Source organism: Electrophorus electricus, chromosome 13 (genome assembly GCF_041902795.1).
Source record: "Electrophorus electricus isolate QZ-2024a chromosome 13, ASM4190279v1, whole genome shotgun sequence".
NCBI classification, from domain to species: Eukaryota; Metazoa; Chordata; class Actinopteri; order Gymnotiformes; family Gymnotidae; genus Electrophorus; species Electrophorus electricus.
In genome coordinates this window covers 15062655-15080125 of record NC_137509.1, presented here as the reverse complement: position 1 = coordinate 15080125, position 17471 = coordinate 15062655, and the positions used below count along the sequence as shown (strand labels likewise).

The following is a 17471-nucleotide window of genomic DNA, read 5'->3' as shown; positions in this document are numbered from 1 at the left end:
TTTATTTTATTTTTTTTACCCCAGGGGATACATTACTTGAGGAATTTGCTGATTATTCGATTTTATATAATTTCCTTCTTTTTAACAACTTTAGGTAGTGTATACTCTTTAGTGTATCACTAAATAAGTTTATTTCGTTTACATTCATTTACAGTACATTGCAGCAACTATATTTGCTGTACTAATCCATAAACCTTTCCAATTTTTTTTATATCAATGGAGTTTCACTTTTCACTTTTTTTTTCAGGCAATACCTCAAAGGAGGTAAATATTCAGATAGATGGGCTGAAGTTTGTTAGGTTTGGTGAAAATATTCATCTGACTTGCTCATTTTCATCCAGTCTTGCTTCAACGACTGCATGGTTCAAACACACTCCAGGAGAAAAGCCTCTTCTGATTGCCTCTGCATACCACTCTGAACCAGTTTTGTACTACAAACATTTTAACAAGACTGGACGCCATAATGCTATAAGAAAAGGACACAACTTTACTCTGAGTATCTCCGATGCAAAACCATCTGACTCTGCAACATACTACTTTGCTGTTTCATATTATTCACATATTGGATTGGAGGACTGCACAGTTGTAGTGCTCAAAGGTAGGTGCTGGTATGTTAAAATACTAAATGCACTTCATAATTTGCCATGAAATAATTTACTGTACAAATCAGACTGTCTCCCTCAATAAGCACAAAATAACTTTCTCTATAGATACACCTGCCAGTCACTACGATGTTCTCCAACATCCTGTTTTAAATCCTGTCATGACAGGCAGTAATGCACCTTTGAAGTGCACAGTACTCACAAAGAGGTGTGCAGGAGAGCACAGTGTCTACTGGTTCAGACATGGCTCAGAAGAATCTAATCCATAAATCATTTACACTCATGGAGACAGGAGTGGTCAGTGTAAAAATAGCTCTGAGGCTGGCTTTTATACACAGAGTTGTATGTGCATGCTTCCCAAGAAGAACCTCAGTCTCTCTGATGCTGGAACTTACTACTGTGCTGTGGCTGAATGTGGAGAGATAATCTTTGACAATGGAACTGAATTGAACTTTGCAGGTAAAAACTAAATGAAACGATTTGAATAAATAATAATTAAACAAAAACAACAACAACAACAATAATAATAATAACAATAATAATAATAATAATAATTAGAATTTCTTCTGTGTGTAACAAAAACAAACTCAGCATAAGAGGAAAAATGTATATCTTTTTTTTAAATGCTAACAAAACATTTTTAGATTTCAAATTAAATATTAGTCTGACAGGCAACCATTTATTACCATTTGAGTTGGATTAAAACAAAAGTTGTTTTGCTATGACTTTTCATAAACAGTGAATGTTCAGTGCATGTTTTATTTATTTTATTCTGAATCACATTTATCATTTTGATTTAACTATAAGTCTTCTTATTTGGTTATTGCAGACAAAGGTACTATGGACCCAACTATTTTTATTTTAGCAGCATCAAACATCATATGCCTGGTTGTGGTTTTATTATTATGTACAAGATTACACAACAGTCATCATGAAGGTGCATTTTATTTTTGAGACATAATTGTTTATTTCTCATTGTGGGTGAATGTACCTTCCATATTTCACATTGGTTTAATTGATCTACTTATCATTCGTTTAAGATTCTTCTGAAGGTCAAAGAGTTCAAGTAAACCAGGTGATTATTTTGTTCTATAATAACTTTAGTACATTAGATTACATGTGCTAAAATGTTACATATGTTTAAAATGCTCAAGCATTTTCTCATGTTGGGTTGTGATTACTTTCAGACTAAGGCCCCAGGCACCTTGAACTATGCAGCTCTGAGCTTTGCTCATTCTCACTCTGCTCAAAGAACCAAAGCAAAGTTCAACAGTGATCAGTCTGTATATGCACAGGTAAAGGCACATCAGTAGAAAACCATGTAAGGATTTCCTTACAATATTCTTTTAAGAAATGAATGTATGGTGGTATAATTTATGTGAATGATTGGATTTCAGTTATTGTAAAGTTCCTATTGCTGAAATAATAACAATAATACTTAATACCAATTATTATTATTTTTCTTGTTAGTAGTACTAGCAATGTGGGAAGTGTGTCTAATTTTTTAGCTCCAAAACAGCTATACATGTGGTACAGCACCTAGCTTTGAATCAGTCAGTTGTAATTCTTATGTGTTTATGCAGTTTGTTTTGTACAGTACTGTTTTAAAAGAAATACTTATCATTTTAGGATTTGTGTCCTCTAGCACACTTTATCCAGCTTTTATCCAGGATAGTAGCCCAGTGGTTAAGGTACTTAAGCTGTAATTGGAAAATTGCTGGTTCAAGCTCCTCTACTTCCAGCATTGGGCCCCTGAGCAAGGCCCTTAACCCTCATTGCTCAAGTTGTACTCAGTCAAAATTGTAAGTCATTTTGGATAAAAGCATCAGCTAAATGCTGTAAATTATTTTTGCCTTTTTATTTAATATAAATGATCAGTGTTTTGTTTGATCTGCAGATCATTTGCATTTTTTTTTATTTTATTTTATTTTTTTTAAATCTGTGAATATGAAGCTTTGCAACACGTCAGTGTTCCAATTACAGGTAAATTTATTAGTAGTAATAGTAAGGCTTGGACATAAGAAGGCTTGACGTTTAGAATGTTTCCATCCTTTTTTGGGGAGTGGGTGGAGGGGGTTTGATGTGGACAGAACCCTCAGATCCATGTCTGTGTTATCTAGAAAGTAGTTAAAGATAAATATACACTTAAACATGGAACAAAGTTCAAAGGAAAAGAGGTTTTCACAAAACATTTTCAACATAACACTTAATTCTAGCATACTGTTTCTAATATATGTGCTGAAGGAATGTATTAAGGATGCAAATAAGTTCTTCAGATGAAAGATCTCCATGCTTGAGACTTGAGCAGCCCTGTTTTATCCCAATCATCACTTATTTCCACCCACAGGACCACTCAGTTATGGCCACAGGAACATTGCTGAGACCATGCTCAACACAATATTGATTCAAGCATGGTAATAGGTGTTGAGCCTGTGCAAGGATTTTTTTTACACAAATCAATTTTTCAGTTTGGTTAAGAGTGGTCTGCAACAGTGCCAAGCAGACAACAGGACTATTATTTTTAGAAACTGATGTAGCAGTTTTAATACTTTTAATAGATTGTCAATTACAATGGATAAAATTACTTGGGGCAACAATTTGATTAAAATGAAAATGTGTTAATTTTAATACATTTATTAATGATTGATAATCCTGTCTGAACTCATGAAAGTCCCGAGTTTGGTACATGATTATTTCTCAACTACTAAACATTTGAATATCACTTCTCAACTCACAGAATAATAATCAAGGGATATTTATTGAATAAGCATAAATAGGAAAAACCTGCACAACAATCATTGACTAGAATTCTATTAATGATCAGGAGTATTAAATTCACTAGAATAACCATACTAACAGGCAACTAAACAGAATGTAACACTTAATTCATGGTGGATGGGGTAGGCAATTAGGCTAATAAAAAACTGTTTTAAACACCCTCTGGGAATGATCAACTGGGTAATTTACTTATCAACCAAACAAAACTAAAGCAAACGTATTAATCAAACAAAATTCATGATCCAAGCATAAAAGGAAGATAAGGGGAACAAGGGCCAGCCTTTATGACACAGTGTATGGGAAACTGAGCTAATAATGGTGTTAATGAGGCTGAATCACAGACGAGAGGAAAGAGTTAACTAACCTAATTTAATTAGTAAATAATAAAGTTACTATTGATACCAATTGATACCTACCCATGTATGTGCCCACCATTTCACTGCGAGTTATACTGTGTATAACTATGTATGTGACGAATAAACCAAACTTGAACTTGAATACCAACTGGTAACGTAGAAGGGAAATGCAGGATGTTATGACACGCTGGCGTCTGAACCATCTGTCAAAGCGTGTGTTTCAACAAAGCCGTCTGGATAGAGAAAATCGTAAATGGGTAACCCCTTTCCTTGGAGTTGTCTGATGGCTCTGAGGGAGAAGTTCAGTCTCCATCACATCGCCAGAGTGGGTCATGCAGACAGAGTCCATTTCCTTGAAATCATCTCAATAGCGTTGCATGAGCTATGAAGGCCGATGGCAGTGACAGGACCAGGATTCTTGGACAGTGGGTTGCTCAATATAAGATGTGATGTGCAAATTACACAACAACAATAAGAAATTAGTAAGATAATAATGAAAATAAACAAAAAAATGTAAATATAAAATATGGTAAAACAAACTAAGATAACCTGGATTTGAATCTTTCTAACCACTTAGCAAGAGGTTATTCACTTATTTTAGGAAATAATTTCGGCTGAAGTTCTCTGTTGGGGGGGGGGGGGATATGCCTAGTTCAAGCAAATTTAATAGCCTTTGTCACGGTATCTTTCTTATTGTCTTGGTTTCTCTGTCCAGTGTAATTATTCGGCTTCTGTGTTTCATTTTGTCCATCCTTCATTTATAGCACCTGTGTTTTGTTAAGTCCTCATGACTGTTAAAAACTGGTTCAAAGTGACCAGCCCTTCAGGTTTGATCTCTTCTGCCCTCCGTCCTCTGTAGCCAGATCCAGGGAAGTCAAGAGACACTGACACCAAGGTAGTGAATCAAGAGAGCCAATTTATTGAGGAAAGCACACAGTATATATGTGTCCTATATCTACCATCTAAATCTAAAGGTTGACGGGTAAAAGTGAAGCATGTTCTAAGGGTTTACGTAGATAGGAAAGAGACAAGATTAGTAAAGATTAGATGTTCTATGTATGAACAAGCCACGAGCTGTTCCCGTGCCCACCATGAGCCACTCCTGTGCTTAAAGAGAGACAGGCAGAGAAAGAAAGAGAAAGGGAGTGGTAAAGGAGACAAGAAGAGGGGGCGGATGACCTTTGGTGACCGGCTGGCGGTCAAGCTGCCATGTCAGGGCTGATAGGCAGAGACCTTGCGTTGGGTGCCTGAAGACATAAAGGCTCCACTATCTAACAATTACACTGTGTATGTATACCCTGCCTTTTTGCCTGTGGTTTGGCTGGTCATTGTGAATCAAAGCCTCTGTTTGTAGTCCATGCCTTGTTCTTGACTCCTAGCCTCTTTGTTACAGCCTGCATCATCTGTTTCTCATGTGCTTTTGTTTGTTTAAGATGTATTCTCAGACTCTGTGTTAGTTTGATGACCAATTAGGACTCTAGATTTGTCCATAATAAAACTCGCTCTTCTCTGCACATGTCCGCCTCCTTTCCATTCAACGTTAAAGCCTTTGTGTTCAAAATTGAGGAAAAATTATTTAACAGATATAGGAATACATAGGATCCACCATGAATCAACTATAAAGAAAATAAATGAATAAAGAAAAATAAACAAAATCAAATATTCCTACCCATTTCTCCCTCCTCATCTTAGAATGAAGTTTATTAACAAACCCTAAGAGGTGTAGAGCAATTGGATAATTTCCTATTTTCCAGAAGTTACAAACTACTAACTGTAATATGTTGTCTAATTGGTTCATATAAAATTTCTGGTAAATGCAACTAGGAGTGAGTAAAAATTTGTTTACAATATGCATGAGGTTACGCAACATACAGATGAAGTAATCTGGATGAGTACTGCAAATCAATACGGAACAAATAATGAACAGAATAATGTGACAATAGATACATATAAAATAACAGGAGCAACTGTCATGATTTGGAGATTATGTTAAAATAACCATATATTACTATTTGATTATCATTTGACATCATGTTAGAGTAAATAGCAAGTTGTTACTTTGTGAATCTGTGGGATGAGAAAAGATATTTGCCCTGGTAGGGATTTGAGTGAGTCTGATGGAATTTATGGTCACAGTTTCTTGAAGTATAACCAGGCTAGGAAGCTTTCCTCCTTCTCATACATGAGTTTATGACTTCAAAGGACAGGGGGTTGAGGGTCAGAATACAAGGCTATCTTGAAAGCTAGGTTGTTTATGGCTGTCTTGCTCAATTTCAAAACACCATTGGGTCCTGGGTCTGGTCAGTGGTCCCGGGGTAAGATAGGGCCCCCCTTTGACCAGGTCAAAGTTTCATCAGGGGAATAAATGGTAGTCTTATCGTCACTACACTGAGTATTCATGACTAGGGGATGGCTAACAAAAAAATAAATGCCAAAAGACAGCTACAACATGATTCTAATAAAATGTCCAGTGAATTAATCCAGGGTTAAAGCTGTATATAAATGTATCCATGTGCTGTCCTTGTGTGCAGTTACTGAGGGTACCACAAACATTTTTTTCAGAAAAACAAAAATCATGCCAAAATAGTTACTCTGTTATTTACTTCTCAGTTTGGTTATTTCATTTTTATGTGTATATGCCAAAATAATTGATGAGCCAAACTTAAAATGAAATATACATAACAATATCCTTTTATATAATTCATTGTCAGTTAAGGTGGTTTCTTTGCCTGACAATTTCATAATGCATTAAGTGTTAACACATGCTTGTGCAGACATTTTAGGCAGGGAATAATGCACGCACATGGTACATTTGTATTGCATTGAAGCGAGGCAATTTCTGCTTCACCTCTCATTCATTTCTAAGAATGCCAGCACCATCTGGTGCATTTTGTCATATCACATCAAGCCATAAGTTGAAACCAGTGTTGTTACAAGATGGAGGAGAGTTGACCAGGTAAAGTTGTTAATTGGTATGGGATGGTCCTCGTGGTTGACTCTTCCCTAGTGTCTCTGTTACCTTGGCAACCCTATCTTGTGTCCTTGTTTACTTCATGGTTTCTTTTCCATGAGCTTCCTTGTTTTGGATCCGTTCCTTATTTGTGTCTGGTTCATGATTGTTCCACGTTACAGAATGACCAGCCCTATAAGGATGCAGCGAGAGAGCAAGACTCTGTTATATGGTTGTTCCGCAGGGACAAAACTCCTGCTGTTTATACACAGTTCTGGTTTGTCATGTCTCAACGCCACCAAGCCAGAGACAACAAATCCCCTAGCACTGCAGGTACAAGGGTGTCTCTTCATTTGCAGAAAACACAGCAGGTAGTTTCACATGCAGCTGGTTTTTGTAATGAGACCCCAGGTAAGAGTTGTGCACCTACCCATCTTGATCAATGCTACAGGGAGGAATGACCTGTAGCACAAGATGTGGATAAATGGATGGAATGCTCAGATAGCCCATTCTATGGTACTCAGTTGAATCTCAAGTGGCACTGCAAGCTTCTCATAGCTCATGTGAGCCTTAAGAGCTGCTGAGTGGTTTCTGTGTCTGTGTGTTCTTCCAGAATCAGAGCACTGCACATTTGAAATGTCATCTTCCCTAACAAACTTGAGTCAAGTTATAATCTCAGAGGAGTGTTTGGGTTAGTTGTGATAGGTTGGACGACTAAAACAGCTTTACATCATCTTAACCACTGGTAAAGTAGCTTAACTTCAGATAGCTTAACATCAGCTCTATATATGTGGGTATGTAGACTAAACAGGCGTATATTAGATTTTACCCATGTCACTGTTCAGGTGCATTCAGTTAGCAAGATTATCGTCAATATGTTTAATGTTTTACTGAGTGTCCTGTTTCATGTTGCAGGAAGCTTTTAGATAAGATTGTAATTCAAGACTCTGGACAACACTTGAGCATGCCTTGGCATGCTGGATATCACCTTCTGGGCAAAATGTTGACTGATGGCAACCGATTCTTGCCTAATCAGTGCTTGGAGTGGATGACAGTTTCTGTGTTTTTGTTCAACCACCCTCTTTTTGAGGATTGACCATAGGTTCCTGGCCATGGACCCAAATTTCATTGTTTTCACAGAGTCATTTGGTTATCACTTTTGCCTTGTGACATGGTGCTCCTTCATGGTTGAAAAAGCAGTGAGCATCACTAAATTGCTCTTGGATTATTGGTAGAAGTTGTTCTTGGAGGATGGTTTGATACCATTCCTTATTCATGGCAGTATTCTTAGGCAAAATTTTGACCAAACCCAATCCCTTTCATTTTTGGTTGATTTATGCTTATATAGACTACTTTTATCAAAGCGTCTGAGATCTGGCCTCAGTTCCACTATCATTATCTCTTACTGGGATGCAAAGTTTACCAAAGAAAGTAAGAATGAAAGAAGGAAAATACTTTAGAAAGATTGCTTCAGAAAGATTCCCCCCCACACACACACAGGGTTATTGTTTTTAATCCTGTTAGTGTATTTTGACTTCAGAATACAATGAGTGATGATTTCTTTTTTCTACAATTCTTCTAGAGGTTAGTGGCCTTGGAGCAAAACTTAATGATACATAATTACAGCATCTTTGTCTTCACCCTGATAAAGATAAATAAAGAAAAAACACAAACATTAGTTTGCTTTTGTGTGTTTGTAAACTATGTAATATAAATTATGTTAAAGATTATTAAGATTTTATGTGTGAGCATATTCTCTCTATATTTCCCTTTGTAAAGCATATATATTTGTACAGCATATATATTTATATACATAACTCCAAAATGCATAAATACATATTGATTTTTAAACAGAGGTTCTTGGTTAATAGGCTATTTGTGCTCAGGGCACAGACAGGGCTATATAGCTTTTTGTCTTTAAGAAAGTACTTTGTTTCTAAAAATGAAAACATTTTTCTCTTTGATCTCAAACGTTTCCCATAGCATCATTGTGCATGCACAGTCTACACACCACATCATACGTGCTGAGGCCTCATGCATCTTATTTGGCTTCCACAGGCAGCTGACTTTTCTGTTTTCTGTCGTTTCACAAGGGAAGATACTACACATCACCTTGTCAATATCCATCCAGAACCACTAACTATGTATGAACCCATTCTCTCATTCTCTATTTCAGAAACGACTATGTGTATGAGCCATTTTGTGGTGGGGTTCAAAATGTCAAAATTGGTAAATTAGGCAACGTATAGAGTTCACTTTCAAATATCCAAACATTGTAGTGAACGGCTGATGCATACTACATTTTATAGTCGTTACTATGATGCGATGTGAAGGTGTCTCATCAAAGATGTCTGTTTTGTATAAGAGTAAGTGGTCAAGAGCTAGGCAGTGTAAACTGAGGTGACAAACAATTCCTTAAGATATAAGTAGTATAAACGGTGACATTTTTCCAAAACAGATATTAAGATCCTGTAACAGTGGGGAGTAAATGTGGGTTTTTGAGGGTTATTCCTCAGGGCCTTTGAATGTTAATTTTAATTTAATTTCTATCTTTTAGAACTGTGTAGAACTGTCTATTACAACAAACAAAAATGTAAACACATTGTGTACATATGAAATTGTAATGAAATTTACAAGTGTACCAAATGAGGGAAGCAGCTAGTATCATAAATAATTTTAAATAAGAAAGAATAAGAAGATTATTCTTAATAAGAATATTAACTGAAGAACACTCTTGTGATTTTATTTGGTTGAGTTAAGTAGTAAACCAACATAATTTGTTTTGTTTTTTTTTCATTTGATCTACTTTTCCTGGTATAAGAATTTGGCCCTAACCAGAGATGGGTAGAGTAACCAAAAACTGTAATCCAGAAAAAGTACTTTTACTTTACAATAAAAAGTACTCAAGTAAAAGTAGTCCTTTAAATTATTGCTTCAGTAAAAGTAAGAAAGTATCTAGTAAAGAGAGCACTCAAGTAGGGAGTTCCTTTATCGGATTTCATTTAATAATGAAAACAGAACGGCAAAAATCACAGCCTTATTTAGGCAGCAGTGCTGCATCACATACAAACACCACATCAAATTAAACCTTTAAGAAACAACATATCTTTAAGAAAAATCTTTGAGAAAATCAGCTACACATATGAGATCCACAAAAAACACTACTATAGTAGGTTTGAACTTACACTTAGATTTATGCTCTGTATTTTAAATGCAAGGCAAACAAAAACATTTTCTGCAGTCACTTTCTTTTACAACACAGCTTTAGAAACAAATGTCATATGCCTATTTAACAATTCTGAACTCCTTTACTTATCTTTCAGTCATAGCTTAAAAATGTTTACTGAAGTGTGTCATTGTTAGCAAATTTGTATTCTTACATATATCATCTAGCACATGTTAAGTTTTAAAAGCAGTTGGCTTTCAAGATGTTTGGCTTGAATTCTTGATCATTTTGCAGTGAATATTTAAGGGTTGGCACCAGGCCGAGGCCCCCTCCGGCCACCAGAGTGAGGCCTCGAGTCAACCATACCACTAATCAGGTTTAACACCCAACAGCTGGGGTAGATCTTATATAAGCCCAGTGACCCAGTCATTCAGTGCTGGGTCTTTGCTAGAGTTTTAAGACAAGCACCTAGCCAGTAACTTCAGATATTGAGGTCTCTGAGCCCTCATGCTACAACTCACTTTTTCTTTGTGTTTTTACATGTCTCCTTTCCAGTTTTCCCTCTTGATTCTGTCTCCCTATCTTTTGGTTTTATTTGTGAAGTTTTAGTTTGCTTTTCCCCAGTGCATTGGGGTTGCCACTTCTTTCTGTGGCGTCCTTTGTTCTCCTTTTTTTCATGCTCAGCATGGTGTTTAGTTTTTTCCTTTTGTTTTACCTGAACCAAGACCTAACTGTTCTGCACACAGGCCCACCCTTGTTAGTGTGGTTGCTCACCCAGTAGGCTGTTGGTATTGTCAGCTAGCTGACCTGGGTTCAAGCCCTCCTTACAGAAAGACCCAGCCATGGACCCAGCTCAACAGTTAGATCTGGATCAGGTAAAGGTGGCTCTGACTAATTAGGGGGTGAACAGCTCCTCTCTCAGTTGCAAGTCTTGACAGACCTCCTTACACAAACACCCTAATCAGGAGGTAGCTGGGGCTGTGGTAGCAGTAGCAGTGGAGACAGCCCAAATCCTGCCCAAATTGCTTTCAGAGCCATTGCTCCCTGCTCCTGTGTGGTAGGGGGTTCCTCTTTCAATGCTCACTAGCTTTTGAGCAGCAGCCATATTGATTCCTCACAGAGCATGCAAAGGTGGCATACATTATCTCTCTTCTGAGTGGCCGGGTTCTGGCATGGGCCACCCCAGTCTGGCAGCACCAAACTGATGTATGTTTCACTGCAGAGCTTGAGTGGACAATCTGGTCTTGCGTATTGACAATTGCTTGCGGCAGAGGCCTCGAACACGGGGACCAGAGATCAGTCAAGGCTCTCACGGAGCTCTGTGCACTCTTAGTCCTGTTCATGTGCATGACGAGCAAGGGGAGTCTGGATTTCAGCCAATGCAGCTAGGACACACCCACCTTTCCCGTGGTAAACATGATGCTCGGTTGTGGGAGTGGAGTTGTCTGTACTGCAGAAGCATTGGTCATCTCTGCCCAGCTTTTCCTGAGCTCCAGAGAAAAGACAAACCTCCATCAGGGGAGGGAGGACCTCTGACGGACTCAACCTGTCTTCCTCAAGCTCAGGGTTTGTTCCTCAGCACCACAATGGCTTGGGGAACATCTCAAGGCATTTGTGGACTCTGGGGCAGTGGGCAGCTTCCTCGATGCTGGGTTGGCCAAGTTAGCCCTGCCACTGGTCCCACTGGACAAACCCATTGCTGCCATTGATGGCCAGTCCCTTGAGCCAGGGGCTGTTGGTCATCAGACCCATCCAGTCACATTGCAAGTTGGAGCACACACCGAACACATTGTACTGTTCATTATCCATGCTCCCAACTGATTTTGGGGTATCCCTGGCTTCAGTGACATAATCCTCAGGTAGACTGGCTCAGCCGTTCGGTGCGATCATGGTGTTCGACATGTCAAACCTCCTGCCTGCAGCCACCCAAACCCTGGTCTGGGGCTGGTCGCAACCCCAACGGTCTGGATCTGTCTCTGGTCCCCCAGGAATACTGGGACCTTAGGGAGGCCCAACTATTGCCGCCCCACCGGCCATATGACATGGTCATACAGCTTATCCCGGGCTCCAGTCCCCCTAGAGGCCACTTGTTCTCCCTTTCAGATCCTGAATGTCAAGCAATCGAGGAATGTATCCAGGAAGGCTTAGCCCTAGGATTCATCCAACCATCTGCTTCCCCGGCTGGGGCGTTTTTTTTTGTTTTTTTTTTTGTTTTGTTTTTTTTTTTCCGGGAAGAAAGAGGGTGGGTTACGCCCCTGTATATACTACCGGGGTCTTAACATGGTGACTGTCAAGGACCGTTATCCTTTGCCGCTCATCACCTCCAGCATTTGAGGCATTGCAACAGGCCTCGGCCTCCATTTTTACCAACTTGGACCTGCATAGTGCCTACAACCTGGTGAGAATCCGAGAGGGAGATGAATGGAAGACTGTGTTCATCACCCCCTCTGGGCACTACAAATACCTGGTTATGCCATTTGGGTTGATGAACGCACCTGCCATCTTCCAGCGGTAGATCAATGAGGTCCTAAGGGAGGCCCTTGACAGATACGTTTTCGTCTATTTGGACAACATCCTAATATACAGCCAAACGGTAGGCGAACACATCACTAATGCTAGGCGGTTGTTCCATACCTGTACCATCTCCTTTTTGGGATTTGTCATCTCCTACAATAAATTGTGCATGGACCCCACCAAGGTGCGGGCTATACAGAACTGGCCTAGACCCACCTCGGTGCATCTGGTCCAATGCTTGCTGGGCATCAGGAACTTAACCAGGAAGGTGTTAACCAGGAAGGCATCGGGTCGGTTCTGCTGGTCCACCGAGGCCCAGCAGGTGTTTAATGAACTGAAACGCCAAATGATCATGGCCCCTATTCTACAGCTCCCTGATGCCGAGCTTCCATTTGTCATTGAGGCAGATGCATCTGAGGTGGGCATTGGTGCACTTCTGTCCCAATGGTCCAGAAAGGATGACAAACTGCATCCCAGTGCCTACTTCTCTCGATGTCTGTCCCCATCAGACTGGAACTACAACGTGGGCAACTGCAAAGTGCTGGTGGACAAGCTTGCGCTCGAGGAGTGGAGGCAATGACTGGAGGGGGCAAAACACCTCTTCCTGATCTGGACGGACCATAAAAACTTGGCCTACATACAGCAGGCCAAGCAACTTAATCCAGGTCAGGCCAGATGGGGACTGTTCTTTGCCCAGTTGGATTTTTCCATATTTTACTGGCCTGGCACTAAGAACATTAAACCGGATGCCCTCTCTTGGCAGTGGGAATCCTCGCCACCTTCTGCTCCACCCATCTTAAAGATGGCACTGGTAAGGTCAGCTGCCATCACTACTGCTCTGTCCACACCTGGCACTTTTTTCACTCTTTTTTTGCTATCTTTTTCGTTCTTCCCACTACCCCTGATTTCTCCGCAGCCCTTCTTAAACCACAATGCATATCTCATACACCAGAGATGCTCTTATTTCTTTTAATCTAAATAGCACTCACGTCAATCCGTCTCTAACCCCGAATACAAGATGGCCGATGGAGATCCTGAGGGAAAACAAAGGACACGACTCGAGGAAAAGGCCTCAAGGGAAGCGAGCCGGCATCAGGAACAGGCTGAGGGCTCGGGACAACAAGCTCGACGACCTCCGGGCCAGGGTAAAGTTCCAGAGGGACATTCAGGACTGCAACCTCCTCTGCTTCACAGAGGCTGAACCCAGCGGTATCAAACCATGCCATCCAGCTGGCCGAGTTCTTCTCGGATTACCGCATGGACGGGACAGCAGATTCGGGGAAGTCTAGAGGCGGTGGAGTGTGTGTGTGATGGTAAACAATAGCTGGTGCAACAATGCTAATGTTGTTACTCTCGCCTGCTCCTGCTCACCAAACCTGGAGCTGCTCGCCCTCAAGTTTTGTCCTTTCTACTTTCCTTGGGAGTTCACTTCAGTCATCATCAACACCATGTACATCCCACCTCAGGCCAACATGGACACTGCACTGTAGGAACTTCATGAGGCTCTCATGCAGTTTCAGGCAAAACACCGGGACACTGCACTTATTGTGGTTGCGGATTTCAACAGCGCTAACCTCAAGCGTGCAGTGCCCAACCTTTACCAGCACGTAACCTTCCCCACCAGAGGAAATAGGACACTCGACCACTGCTACACCCCATACAAGGACAGCTACAAGGCACTAGCTCATCCACCGTTTGGTAAGTCGGACCACGCCGCCATCTTCCTCCTACCAAAATATAAACAAAGGCTGAAACAGGAAGCTCCGGTTCAGAGGTTGGTCGAGTGCTGGACAGACCAATTGGTGGACGCTCTGCAGGATGTTCTGGATGACACAGACTGGGACATGTTCCAGCGCAGCACTGATGTCAGTAAGTTTATGGAGGCAGTAGTAGGGTTTATTGGGAAACTGGTGGACGACACGATTCCAAGAACCACCATCAAGAAGTTTCCCAACCAGAAGCCCTGGGTGGACAAAACCATCAGCGAGGCTCTGAACTCTCGCACTGCTGCCTACAATGTGGGGATCATCAGCGGGAACATGGACGAGTACAAGTCTGCGGCATACGGAGTGCGTAGGGCGGTGAGGGAGGCGAAGCGGCACTACGGGAGGAAACTAGAGACACAGTTCCAGCAGAGTGGCTCTAGATCCCTGTGGCAGGGACTACGGACGATCACCGACTACAGGAGCCCACCCTCCGGACTGATGAGTGCGGATGAGTCTCTGGCGAACGAGCTGAATACATTCTTTGCTCGCTTCGAGGCTACATCTAGCAGCGCTAATGCTAGCAGCACAAATGCTAACGGCGCTAGTGCTAATGGCACTATCGGCGCAGCCAATGGCACATGCCCAGAGCCCACTATAGAACAGCGCCCTCTCATCATCACGGAGAGTGACGTGAGGAGAGTGTTTAAAAGGGTGAATACCAGGAAGGCGATGGGACCAGACAATATCTGCGGGAGGGTCCTCAAAGCCTGCGCAGATCAGCTAGCCCCGGTATTCACCGACATCTTCAATCTCTCCCTGATGCTCGGTATTGTCCCGTCCAGCTTCAAGCGGTCCACCATCGTCCCCGTCCTGAAGAAACCTCGACCCTCCAACCTCAATGACTACCACCCTGTCGCCCTCACATCAGTCGTGATGAAGTGCTTTGAAAAGCAGAGACTTCATCACATCTTCACTGCCAGCCTCCATGGACCCAGTGCAGTTTGCATACCGCCACAGCCGCTCCACTGACGATGCGATTGCACATCTGCTCCACACTACACTGACTCACCTGGACAAAGGGAGGGGAAATTATGTTAAAATGCTATTTGTTGACTACAGTTCAGCATTTAACACCATCATTCCCTACCTACTCACTACTAAGTTGGGAGATCTAGGACTGCATACATCCCTGTGCGACTGGATCTCCAACTTCCTAACAGACAGACCACAATCAGTACGGGTGGGCAACTGCGCCTCATCCACCCTCACCCTCAGCACTGGAGCTCCTCAGGGTTGTGTCCTAAGCCCCCTGCTCTACTCACTGTACACCTATGACTGCACAGCCACTTCCAGCTCTAACATCATTGTCAAGTTTGCTGACGACACCGTTGTCGTGGGTCTGATCTCGGACAACGACGAGAGGGCCTACCTGGAGGAGATTAAACACCTGGAAAACTGGTGCCAGGAAAATAATCTCCTCCTAAACGTCAGTAAGACAAAGGAGCTGATCGTGGATTGCAGCAAGAAGCAAGAGCGGCACTACCAACCTGTGAGGATCAGTGGAACCACGGTGGAGAGAGTAGATAGTTTCAGGTACCTTGGTGTTCACATCTTGCAGGACCTGTCCTGGTCCCGCCATACCAGCTCCCTGGCAAAGAAGGCTCGTTAGCGTCTTTACCACCTCAGACGCCTAAGGGACTCCAGACTGCCCTCCAAGGTACTGCGGAACTTCTACACCTGCACTATCGAGAGCATCCTCACGGGGAACATCACAGTCTGGTTTGGGAATAGCAACAAGCAGGACAGACAAGCACTCCAAAGGGTAGTGCGTTCAGCAGAGCGCATCACTCACTCGGAACTTCCTGACCTGCAGACCACCTACTACAAGCGGTGCCAAACCAAGGCCAGGAAAATTGTGAAGGACCCCACCCATCCCAACAATAGACTCTTCTCTCTGTTGAGGTCAGGGAGGCGCTTCTGCTCCCTGAAGGCCAAGACAGAGAGGCTGAAGAGGAGCTTCTTCCCACAGGCCATTCGGGCCCTGAATTAGGGAAACTGATAAACTGTGGAGACCACCACCACCACGTAACATGACTGTATATCTGTACATCTGTATATCTGTATATCTGTACATCTGTATATATAGATTTAGATTTATACTCAATTAACCTGTTACACAACAACTGTAGATATGGTATTATACAAAATGGAACTGTACATTCTGTAGATTGTGTACATATATACCCAACCATATACATTGTACATTGTGTATATAATCATAATATACATATATTGTACATACATTGTTAATATATTTTTGTACATACATAGAATATATATATTTATCTGTATATATATCCTTTTCTCTATGCACCCCTGGTTCTCTTCCTCAGTTTGGACAGAGCACTCTCCACCATTTCACTGCGTGTTATATTGTCTATGACTATGTATGTGACGAATAAACCGAACTTGAACTTGAACTTGAAAGATTTGTGGGTGAAGCAGGGGAACCAACCATGAGTTCTGCCAGCAGACTTAAGTGACTCCACTTCCACCTGCATTGTGACTGCAGATTAAGCACCACTTTATTTTCAGGTATTTGCAGGTCCAGTCTGAGATGGTTTTGTCATGCTTATTTCTACACATTGAGAGCACTAGAAAGATCTACAATAACATTCAAATAGACACAACTTCACAAGCAGAAATGTTTCTTGATGGAACAGATGAAAGACTTACTGCAAACTCTACCACAAATTTCGGTGCACATCAATGTACATTTTAATGTATAGGTACAGGTCATTATTGATTAGTCTAATCTCATGCATGTCATATCTGAGAAGCATACCCTCATGCATTCCTCTGCCATTCAGGCAGTCAAATATCCGATTACCATTCAGACAGTCACATGAACCATCATGTCACATGCCCCATCACTGCAAATGGTACTATGAGTCAAATGTTATGAGTCATATGTTAATGTAAAAGAGACCACAGATGTGAAACTAACTAATGTGCAAAATCATTATATATGATCGAATAGAACAAAATCCTGATGGTGCTTTGACCATTGTGGCTGGACCGAAGATTGTGAAATTTTACATTTTTATTCTCTCGGCCTTACAATAAAATTGTAAAAAAAAAATTAAATAAAATAAAAATCTTGTAGGCTTGCTGCTCTGACAAACATATTTAAAGATTTAGTTTTTGCTTTGCCAAAACAGCTTCCAAAAACAGTTGATGTGTTGGAGCAAAGAAAATAAGAAAGGGTGCAAATGGTTTCCACCACAGGAGTTCACAACTGCAATGCACTAGTATATAACATACTGAATATGATATATGATGGTCTTTGCCTTGGCAAAGGCAAAATATCTCATTGCAGTAAACAACAGTGATGCATGA

At 41.3% G+C, this 17471-nt stretch overlaps 1 long non-coding RNA gene across 1 annotated transcript; it reads left to right on the top strand.

Moving 5' to 3' along the window:
* The first annotated feature begins 980 nt into the window (after positions 1–980).
* On the top strand, positions 981–1677 carry LOC145660424 (uncharacterized). Its single transcript, XR_014126789.1, has 3 exons — positions 981–1061; positions 1432–1539; positions 1643–1677. It is a non-coding gene; the product is annotated as an uncharacterized LOC145660424 (long non-coding RNA).
* Positions 1678–17471: the final 15794 nt, after the last annotated feature.